Source organism: Grammomys surdaster, unplaced genomic scaffold, assembly GCF_004785775.1.
Source record: "Grammomys surdaster isolate TR1022 unplaced genomic scaffold, NIH_TR_1.0 349, whole genome shotgun sequence".
NCBI lineage: Eukaryota > Metazoa > Chordata > Mammalia > Rodentia > Muridae > Grammomys > Grammomys surdaster.
This window is the reverse complement of record NW_021604768.1, coordinates 663,379-675,157: the sequence shown is the minus strand read 5'-3', so window position 1 is coordinate 675,157 and position 11,779 is coordinate 663,379.

Below are 11,779 nucleotides of genomic sequence, written 5' to 3'. Positions count from 1 at the left end.
CCCTACACTGGGGCATCAAGCCTTCACAGGACCAAGGGCCTCCCCTCCCGTTAATGCCCAACAAGTCCATCCTCGGCTACATATTTAGCTGTAACCATAGGTCACTCCATGTGCACTCTTTGGATGGTGGTTTAGCACTTGGGAGCTCTGGGGTGGGGGGCAATCTGGCTGGTTGATATTGTTGTTCTTCCTATGGGGTTGCAAACCCCTTCAGCTCCTTCAGTCCTTCCCCTAACTCCTCCATTGGGATCCCCGTGCTCAGTTCGATGCTTGGCTGCAAGCATCTGTGTCTGTATTTGTCAGGCTCTGGCAGAGCTTCTCAGGAGACTACTATATCAGGCTCCTGTCAGAAAGCATTCCTTGGTATTAGCAATAGTGTCTGGGTTTGGTGGCAACATGTGGGATGGATCCCCAGGTGTGGATAAAATGAAATTTCATTGAAGATCCAGACATAAGTTCACACACCTATGGACACAGGATTTTTGACAAAGAGGCCAAAAGTATACACTGAGGGGGAAAAAAGACATCTTCAACAAATAGCTGGTCAAGAGGATGGCTGTATGTAGACAAATCCAATTTGGTCCATATTTATCACCCAGCATAAAACTCAACTCCAAGTGGATCAAAGCCATCATCATCAACATCATCAAAAACAACAACAATAAACCAGATACACTGAATCTGATAGAAAGGAAAGTGGGGAATACTCTTGAACCAATTGGCAAAGAAAAGGAGTTTTTGAATAGAGCATCATCAGCACAGACAGTAAGATTAACATTTAATAAATGAGACCTCATGGAACTGAGAAGCTTCATATGGCAGAGGACACTGTTATTCAGACAGAGACAGCCAAAATAATGTGATAAAATGTTTATGAATTACACATCCTGCAGGGGGTTAATATCCAAAATATATAAAGACCTCAAGAAGCTAAATATCAAAGAAGCAAATAACCCAATTAAAAATAGTATACAGATCTAAGCAGAGAATTCACAATTGAGGAAATTCAAATCACTTAGAAACACTTAAGAAATCTTCAAAATTCTTAGCTATCAGGGAAATGCGAATCGGAAGTACTTTGAGATTTCATCTTACACCTGTGACAATGGCAAAGATTAACAAAAGAAGAGTCAGCTCATGCTGGTGAGGATGTGGAGTAAGAGGCAGACTCCTCCATTCCTTGTGGGAGTGAAACCCTGTACTGGACTTATTAAATTAGTGTGGTGGTTCCTAGGGAAGATGGCAACCTATCTACATCAAGATCCAGCTATATTACTCTAGGGAACATACCCAAAGATGATTCATTCTGCCACAGAGACACTGACTTGCTCAACCATGTTCATTGCTGCTCTATTCATAAAAGCATGAAATAACAATCAACCCAGATGTCCCTCAACAGATGAATGATAAAAAAATGAATGGATAAAAAAAAGTGGTACATTTGCACAATGGAGTATCACTCAGCTGTTTAAAAATATGACATCAGGAATTTGCAAGCAACTAGATGGAACTAGAATAAATCATCCTGGGTGAAGTACCCAACTGAGATCCAGAGATCAGGTGTTATATGTAATTGCTTATATGTAGAAATTAGCTGTATAGTCAATGATAAGCAAACTAATATCCACTGATCCACAGAAGATAGGAATAAAGAATGAGTCTAGATGGAACAGAGTGATCTCGTTAGGAAAGGACAATGTAATAGATCTGTATGGATGGAAGCAGAGAAGGAATTGGAGGTTAAAGAGATGAGGGTGAGCAGGGGTGTTGGAGGAGGGAATATGGGGATAGACAGACAAAATTGAAAGGTATTTTAAGGGTAGTGTGTAAACCTAACACAGTAAACGCTTTCTAAAGTATGTACATATATGATGGTGATCTTAATGAAATTGTCAAGTAATGGGGGAGACAGAGTATCAGCTGGCCATCTTTTGTCACCAAATGAAGCTTCAAGTATCAAGATCAAGTTACATCTAACTCAATTGTAATTGGGTTGTTAGCCAACAAAGTGCCATGGTAATCCTCAAACAAGCTGATCTGTTTGCTCTTCACAAACTGACAGCAAGATCTCACTGCTTAAGTCAACACCTAAAGAACACAGGGAGGTCCAGGTGGTGCCTGCATAGTACCCTCACTCCAACATTAACATTTTTGGTACAGAAAGGTACTCTCGAGTGGTACAGAAATGTCAAAACAGCCACAAATCCTGTGGTCTACATGGTTTCTTTCTTGCAAGTTCTGTTAGGGCAGTGGTGGCACCTACTTGTAGAAGTGACCAACTGATATCTGGTTTGACTTAAGGTCCATTCCATGAGATGGAACCCATACTCAAAACTGGGTGGTGCTCAAGAACGAGAAACTTGATATTCCAAGGACCTAGGGTAAAACAAAAATCTTCCTGGTCTAAAGAAAAAAAGGGAGTGATTAAATGACTTCTAATGATATTCTGCGGTACTCATAGACCAGTGCCTTGCTCAGCTATCAACAGGGAAAGGTTCTTCTGTTGCAAATGGGAAAAAAAATAGAGAGACACATAACCAGACATTACACCGATAGTGAGAGACCTTGGGACACTCAGCCCTGAATGGGACATGTTCCTCATATCCCTCCCCTCAGAGATCAGGCAATCCTGCAGAAGGGGAGGCAGAAAGACTGTAAGACTCGAGGGGATAGAGGACACCAAGAACAGAAGGCCCACTAAATCAACACAAGCAAAGCACACAGAACTCCAGAGGCTGGAGCAGTCAACACAACTCTGCACTATGTTTTCTCAGTATATATTATGGCTTAGTGTTTTTATTCAAAAAAATCATGAGTATGTGGATGAGTATGTCTCTAATTCTAGTACCTTCTCTTGTGTTTTTCTCTTTTGTTGTATTGTCCTGTCAAACTTTGAAGTGGTAGTTTTTGTGGAGGTTTTATTTTTTGTCCTAATTTTGTTATATTTCAATATTATCTCTTAGAAGCCTGTTCTTTTCTAATGAGAGACAGAATGGGCATGAATCTGGTTGGGGATGAGGAGAGGAGGAACTGGGAGGAGTTAAAGGAGAGGAAATGGTAGTCAGAGTATTTTATGTGAGAAAAAATGTATTTTCCATGAAAGAAGTATTTAAAGAAGAAATAAATATAAATAAAAGGAAAAGAAGAGTTAAAAGGTTGAAAATTGTTCCTCACAAAACAGAAACTTTCTATATGGGAGGAAGAAAAATAAACATCCACCGATGAGATGCAAATGGACACAATTACTACATAGTTAGATAATCAGTGTTGGCAAACTCATGGAGTCACTGGTGTCCTCACTCACAGCTGTAACAAATGTGAAGTGGTGTAGTCTATTTGAATGACAGATTGGCATTTTCTTCTAAAGTTAGACACACTGTGCTTTGATTCAGCAAGTCACTTTCAAGTTTCTAGCCCAAGGATGTGAAAGTATGTCACAGAAACTCGTGCTTGAAATGCTCATAACAGTTTGATTAAAAGTAGATTAATAAAATAGAACTCAGACCATTCAGTGGGTTGGCCCTGACAAAGACACTCAAGTTCCTGTGGTGTCCAGGTGCCTGGAAGAAAGATTTCCAAGCCTCCAACCCAGCCACACCTGCCACGATGGCCCCTAGACAGATACTCAGGTCTAGCAGGCCTGGAACAGCTGGAAGAAAGACACTTTCTTTCAGTGCTCCTCTTCCTTTTCCATCTCTTCTTCCTCCTCCACTTCCTTCTTTGTCTTCTTCTCCTCTTCCTCTTTTTTCATTTATTTATATATTTATTTATTTGCTTATTTATTCATTAATTAATTCATTCTTTCGTTTTAAATCCCAACATCCACCTCTTCCTAGTTTTCCCCTTGTTACAGCTCATCCTTCAATCCCCCCTCCCTATCTTCTCTGGGCATGGGGAGGCCTTCCATGGGTGTCATCTCACTCTGGCAGGTCAAGTATCTGCAGGAGTAAGTGTATCCTCTCCCACTGAGGCCAGACAAGGTGTCCCAGTTAAGGGAACAGGATCCAGAGGCAGGTAACTGGTTCACAGATAGCTCCCATTCTAGTAGATGGGGGACCACATCAAGACCAAACTATACATCTGGTAAATACATGCAAGGAGCAAAGGCCAAGCCCATGTATGTTCTTTGGTTGGTGGTTCAATTGCTGGCAGTACCCAAGGGTCTAGTTTAATGAAATCTGTTGGTCTTCCTGTAATGTCCCTGTCCTCTTTGGTTTCCTTAGACCTTACTCCAACTCTTCTGCAAGACTCCCCAAAGCTCCATCTAGTGTTTGGCAGAGAGTCACTCTATCTGTTTGCATTGCCTGCATGTTAAACTTCTCAGAGGATAATTATTATAGGCTGCCAGCATAACACAGTATCATTAATAGTGTCAGGGGTTGGTTCTTGCCTGTAGGCTGGGTCTCAATAAGGGCTAGTCACTGGTTGGACATTCTCTCTGTCTCTGCTCCATCTTTGTCCCTGCACATCTTTAAACAGGAACATTTTGGAAAGTTTTGTGGGTCACTGTCCTTATACCTCCACTGGGAGTCCTTCCTGGCAACAGGAAGTGGCCACATCAAACACCATATCCCTCACTGCTAGGAATCTCAGTTAGAGTCTCTCCCATACACTCCCTGGGGCATCCTTTCCTCCCAGGTCTCTGGCATGTCCTAGAGATGCCCCACCAGCACCAAATTCCATTCGTCTCTCCTACTCTCCCTACACCTGATCACCCTTCAGCTAAGCTCCCTACCCTTTCCCTCTCCCACCAAGTTCACTTCACCCATCCACCTCAATATCTGTTTTATTTCCCCTTCTGAGAAAGATCCAAGCATCTCCTCTGGGCCCTCCTTGTTACTTTGGCTTCTTTGGTTTTGTGGATTATAGCATGATTATCCTGTCCTTTCTGGCTAATATCCACTTATAAATGAGTACATACCATGCATGTCCTTCTATTTCTGGGTTACCTCTCTCAGGATGCTATTTTCTAGTTCCATCTATTTGTTTGCAAAATTCATGATGTCTTTATTTTTAATAGCTGAGTAGTATTCCATTGTGTAAAAGAACCACATGTTCTTTATCTATTCTTCAGTTAAAGGACATCTGGGTTCCTTCTAGTTGCCAGCTATCTCAAATAAAGCTGATTGGGGATAGTTGAGCAAGTGTCCTTGTGGGATGGTCAAGGTTCTTTTGGGTATACGCAGGAGTGGTATAACTCTGTCCTGAGGTAGTACTTACCCAATTTTCTGAGAAAAGTCTCAATTGATTTCTAGAGTGGTTGTACAAGGTTGCACTCCCACCAGAAGTGGAGGAGTGTTCCTCTTGCACCACATCCTAACCAGCATGTGCTCTTTCTTGAGTATTTGACCTTAGCCATTTTGATGGGTGTAATGTGGAATCTCAGAGTCATTTTGATTTGCATTTCCCTGATGGTTAAGGATGTTCAACATTTTTTTATGTGTTCCTCTGTTGAGAATTCTGTTTAGCTCTGTACCCCCTTTTAAAATAGTATTATTTGTGTTGTTGGTGTATGACTTCTGAGTTCTTTATATATTTTGGATATTGAGTCACTGTCAGATGTAGAGCTGGTGAAAATCTTTTCGCAGTCTATATGTAGGCTGCTATTTTCTCCTCTTCCTCCTATTCCTCCTCATCTTCCTCTTCTTCCACCTCCTTCTTTTTCTTCATTTTGCCTCTTCCTTTTTCTATGCCTTTTTCTTTTATAACTCACTAATTAAAATTAAATTTTTAGACTTTTTTGTACTTTTTTTCAAGACAGTCTTTTTCTGTGTAGCCGTGGCCATCCAGGAATTCCTTCTGTAGAAGAGGCTGTTCCAGAACTCAGAAATATACCTGCTTTTGTCTCCCAAATGCTGGATTAAAGGTGTGCTCAGTCACTCCCAAGACCAAATGGAGACAACATTAGCTGAAATGCACAACATCAGAGAGATAAAACCTGAATAGACCACCTCCAGTAGATAGACATGGCAACCTGTTAAGGGTTAGGGTCACCCAGCCATCTCAAAAATTTTAACCCAGAATTGTTTCTATCTAAAAGAAATCTAGGTAAAAAAATGCAGCAAATTCTGAAGGAAAGTCCTTCCAGAGACTGTCCCATGTTGGGATCCAACCCATGTGCAGATATCAAACCCTGACACTACTGCTGATGCCAAGATATGCTGGCAGACAGGAACCATGCATGGCTACCCTCTGAGAGCCTCTGCTAGCACCTGACTGAGACTGATGAAGATACTTGCAACCAACCATTGGACCAAGGCTGGGGAACCCTGTGGAAGAGTTAGAGGAAGGACTGAAGGTTCTGAAGGGAAGTCCCCGTAGGAAGAACAACAGTGTCAACTAACTTGACCCCTCAGAGCACCCAGACACTAAGCCACCAATCAAAGAGCATACATTCACTGGTCTATGGCCCCTGCTACATACGTAGCAGATGATTGCCTTGTCTGGCCTCAGTGGGAGGGGTTGTGCTTGGTCCTTCGGAGGCTTGATGCCCCAGAAAAGGGGGACGCTAAAGGGGAGAAGTGAGAGTGGGTAGGTAGGTGTGTGGGAGCATACTTTTACAGGCAAGGGAGAGGGAAAGTGGGGTGGGGACTCATGGAGAGGATATCAGGAAGCGGGACTTTTGAAATTTAAATAAATATAATAATTAATAATTTAAAAAATAGTGTGCTCAGTCACCACCTATAGGTCATTTTTTTGTACTTTTTATGTGGAGAAGACCACAACTAAAATTTCCAGTTTTGCTTGGAGTTACTCTATATCTCAGACAGGTCTTACCTTGTGATCCCTAGTCTCTTAGCTCCCTGAGTAGCTAAGACTGAAAGCCTATTTTGTCCTATCTGGCTTTATTTTTTTTTTACGGTGGCCAGGCCTTTGTAAATACATAGGCAACTGTCTACCACTGCTATATTCTTAGCCTTATAACTGCTTCAAATGCTTAACATGTGTCTCATGACTTAGCAATTTTTCTCTAGAGTGTAAATTCAAAATTTTGATACATGTGATCACATGACATCATGTGTGAAAATGCCCATACAACTTATTAAAATCCAAACCTGGGATGGCTGGACGTATAATTCTATAACCCAACCACTCAGAAAGTCAAGACAGTGAGGTCATGTGTTCAGGCTCCTCATGGACTATATAAAAACCAAGTCTCCAGAAAGAAGAGCTAGTTACCAAGGAGAAAAGTTTTCATAGACTGGTAAGTGGATAAAGTATGTTGTGTGCACACTTGGATGGCATTCCACAATAAAAGGAAACAAAACCAGTATGCGAAGTGACCTAACCAGCCACAAAACATTCTATTTATATTGGATTTGAGACAAGTCCCAGGATAGTAAGACAAAGTAATGTCATATATTTTGAAGCAGCATTTAAGATACTGTATGGCAAGAAAAGGGTCTGAAGGAATCATAGAACTTACTCATAGCTTGTCAACCTTACACCTAAAAATAGAATAATTCAATTGCATGTAAACAATCCAATTACACTCATACCCAAACCTCACAAAGACCCAACAAAGAAAGAGAACTTCAGACCAATCTCCCGTATGAACATTGATGCAAAAATACTCAATAAAATTCTAGCAAACCGAATCCAAGAACACATCAAAACAATCATCCATCATGATCAAGTAGGTTTTATCCTAGGAATGCAGGGATGGTTCGATATTTGGAAATCCATCAATGTAATCAAACAAATTCATAAACAAACTCAAAAGAAAAAAACACATGAGCATTTCACTAGATGCTGAGAAAGCATTTGACAAAATTCAACATCCCTTCATGATAAAAGTCTTGGAAAGATCAGGAATTCAAGGCCCCTACCTAAACATAGTAAAAGCAATTTACAGCAAACCAGTAGCCAACATCAAACTAAATGGAGAGAAACTTGAAGCAATCCCACTAAGATCAGGGACTAGACAATGCTGCCCACTTTCCCTCTATCTATGTGATATAGTACTGGAAGTCCTAGCCAGAGCAATTAGGCAACAAAAAGAAGTCAAAGGGATACAAATAGGAAAGGAAGAAGTCAAAATATCACTATTTGCAGATGATATGATAGTATAATTAAGTGACCCCAAAACTTCCACCAGAGAACTCCTAAACCTGATAAACAACTTCACCAATTGGCTGGTTATAAAATCAACTCAAACAAATCAGTAGCCTTCCTCTACATGAAAGATAAACAGACTGAAAAAGAAATTAGGGAAATGACACCCTTCACAATAGTTGCAAATAATATAAAATACCTTGGTGTGAATCTAACCAAGCAAGTGAAAGACCTGTATGACAAGAACTTCAAGTCTCTGAAGAAAGAAATTGAAGAAGATCTCAGAAGATGGAAAGATCTCCCATGCTCATGGATTGGCAGGATTAATATAATAAAAATGGCCATCTTGCCAAAAACAATCTACAGATTCAATGCAATCCCCATTAAAATCCCAAATCAATTCTTCACAGAGTTAGAAAAGGAAATTCTCAAATTCATATGGAATAACAAAAAACCCAGGATAGCGAAAACTATTCTCAACAATAAAAGAACTTCTGGAGGAATTACCATCCCTGACCTCAAGCTGTACTACAGAGCAATAGTGATAAAAACTACCTGGTATTGGTACAGAGACAGGCAGGAAGATCAATGGAATAGAATTGAAGACCCATAAATGAACCCACACACTTATGGTCACTTGATCTTTGACAAAGGAGCTAAAAATGTCCAGTGGAAAAAGGGCAGCATTTTCAACAAATGGGGCTGGTTAAACTGGAGGACAACATGTAGAAGGACGCAAATTGATACATTCTTTTCTTCTTGTACAAAGCTCAAGTCTAAGTGTATAAAGGACCTCCACATAAAACCAGATACACCAAAACTAATAGAGGAGAAGGTGGGGAAGAACCTCTGATACTTGGGCACAGGGGAAAATTCCTGAACAGAACACCAATGGCGTATGATCTAAGATCAAGAATTGACAAATGGGACTTCATAAAATTGCAAAGTTTCTGTAAGGCAAAGGACACTGTCAATAGGACAAAACAATAACCAACAAATTGGGAAAAGACCTTTACCAATCCTACTTCTGATAGAGGGCTAATATCCAATATATACGAAGAACTCAAGAAATTAGACTCCAGACAACCAAATAACCCTATTAAAAAATGTGGCATAGAGCTTAACAAAGAATTTTCAACTGAGGAAACACGAATGGCCGAGAAGCACCTAAAGAAATGTTCAGTATTCTTAGTCATCAGGGAAATGCAAATCAAAACAACCCTGAGATTCCACATCACACCAGTCAGAATGGCTAAGATTAAAATCTCAGGTATAGTAGATGCTGGCGAGGGTATGGAGAACGAGGAACACTCTTCCATTGTTGGTGGGACTGCACGATGGTGCAACCACTTTGGAAATCAGTCTGGCAGTTCCTCAAAAAATTGGACATAGCATTACCTGAGCATCCAGCTATACCACTCCTAGGCATATACCCAGAAGATGCTTGAACATATAACAAGGACATATGCTCAACTATGTTCATAGCAGCCTTATTTATAATAGCCAGAAGCTGGAAAGAACCCAGATGTCCTTCAACTGAGGAATGGATTCAAAAAATGTGGTACATTTACACAATGGAGTATTACTCAGCTATTAAAAACAATGATTCAAGACATTCCTAGGTAAATGGATGGAACTAGAAATTATCATCCTGAGTGAGTTCAGCCAATCACAAAAGAACATACATGGTATTTACTCACTGATTATTGGATATTAGCCTAGAACCTTGAAATACGCAAGATTCAACTCACAGGCCACATGAAGCTCATGAAGAAGGAAGACCAAGTGGGGGTGCTTCGGTCCTTCTTAGAAGGAGCAACAAAATACTCAAGGGAGCAAATATGGAGACAAAGTGAGGGACAGAAACTGAAGGAAGGGCTGTCTGAAGACCATTCCACCTGAGTATTCATCCCATGTGCAGTCACCAAAGGTAGATGCTGATGTGGAAGTCAGGAAGTGCATGCTGATAAAAGCCTGGTATAGATGTCTCCTCAGATGTCTGCAAGAGTCTGAGATATTCAGAGGTAGATGCTAACAACTAGCCATTGTACTGATCATGAGGTTCCCAATGGAGGAGATAAGACCTCTGGAGCTGAAAATGTTTGTGGCCCCATAAAGAGAGCAACAATACCAACCAACCACAGCTACCAGGGTCTAAACCACCAGCCTGGGAGCAATTAGGGAGGGATTCATGGCTTCAGCAGTATATGTAAGAGCGGAGGGCCCTGCTGGGCATAGGTGGGAGAAGAGATCCTTGGCCTGATGAAGGCTGGATGCCCCAGGGGATGGAAATTTGAGGGTGGGGAGGTGGGAGTGGGAGGGGTACATCTGCAGAGAAGCAGGAGGAGGGGTGAGGGAATAGGGGGCTCCTGGGCAGGTGGGAGATGGAGTAAGGGGACAACATATGAAATGTAAATAAAACATCCGATAAAAAAAAAACAGGTAAACTTTTAAAAAAATTTAAAATGCAAAAAAAAAAAGAAAAGAAAAACCCAATCCAAACTTGTCTGAGTGTGTAGTTCATGGGTTGAACCATTGTCTAATGGGCACAAGTCCTAAGTTCAATGCCTCACACCATAAAAACAATCCACACCCAAGCTATCACAAATGAAGTTATTATTAAAAGTCTAGAGCATATTCTTAGTGTCTCTTAAAGCTGATGAGAAGAGACATGCTGGCAGTAGGAACTTCAATCAATACTGTGCATATAGAATGGAAACATCCTAAGTGGTCAGTCTCACTGAGAGGAAGGACTTTTCTGCCCCCAGCTCAAGTCAGCAAGGACTTACTTAATAGTATCCTTGCAATGGCCTTGTTTGCACATCCTACCAGGAGAGGGCGCAAGAGGGAATCCTTTAGACTGATTTCCCAGAGAACTGTTTCTCACCACAGAGCATATTTGTGGACATCTTGACTCTGAAGTTCACAATCCACAAGACTGTACATTTGTTATTGTTGTTGTAAGTTACTGAAGTTATGATTTTTGTTTTGCTTCAGAGATGTGGGTCTCCTTATATTGCCTCAGAATTACGGAATCCTCCTATCTCAGCCCACACATCTGAGGACACAGATACTATAAGTCATACATGTAGTTAATGATCATATACGAACAGATGTCTGAAGGGAAAAAAGACTTAGGGAAACCATACTTTCTAATAATTATAAATATGAGAAAATGTGAACTTGATGATAAAGGGTACAGAATTTGATGCAAACAATCTCCAGTAGTCAACAGTTCCAGATGCATCCACTTCATTTCAACAAGGTCTGGTACTTGGAGAAGAGGATACTGAGAATGGGCAGATGATAGTGGAAGGAAGGATGGAAGGTAGGAAGAAAGAAAGAAAGGAAGGAAGGAAGGAAGGAAGAGAGGAAGAGAGGAAGAAAGAAAGGGAGGGAGGGAGGAAGGGGTAAAGGGAGGTAGGAAGGAAGAAAGGAAGGAAGGAAAGAGTAGCCTAGTCCAGTGAAGGGTTAAACAAGATGGGGTACTTTGGGGCTCACACATCCACACTGTTATGAGATTTTTTTATTGATTCTCATGAAAGTTTGTCCAGAATGATAAGGAATAATACACAGAGGTTTCATACTTGCCAGAAAGAGCAAATGCTGAGGTGAGAAATGCTTATGATATTGTTGGAACAAATGATTATAGATCAAAGGACTTTGTAACTTCAGAATTACCCCATCTCCTTTCAACCTCACACACCTTTCCTGACACAGGATG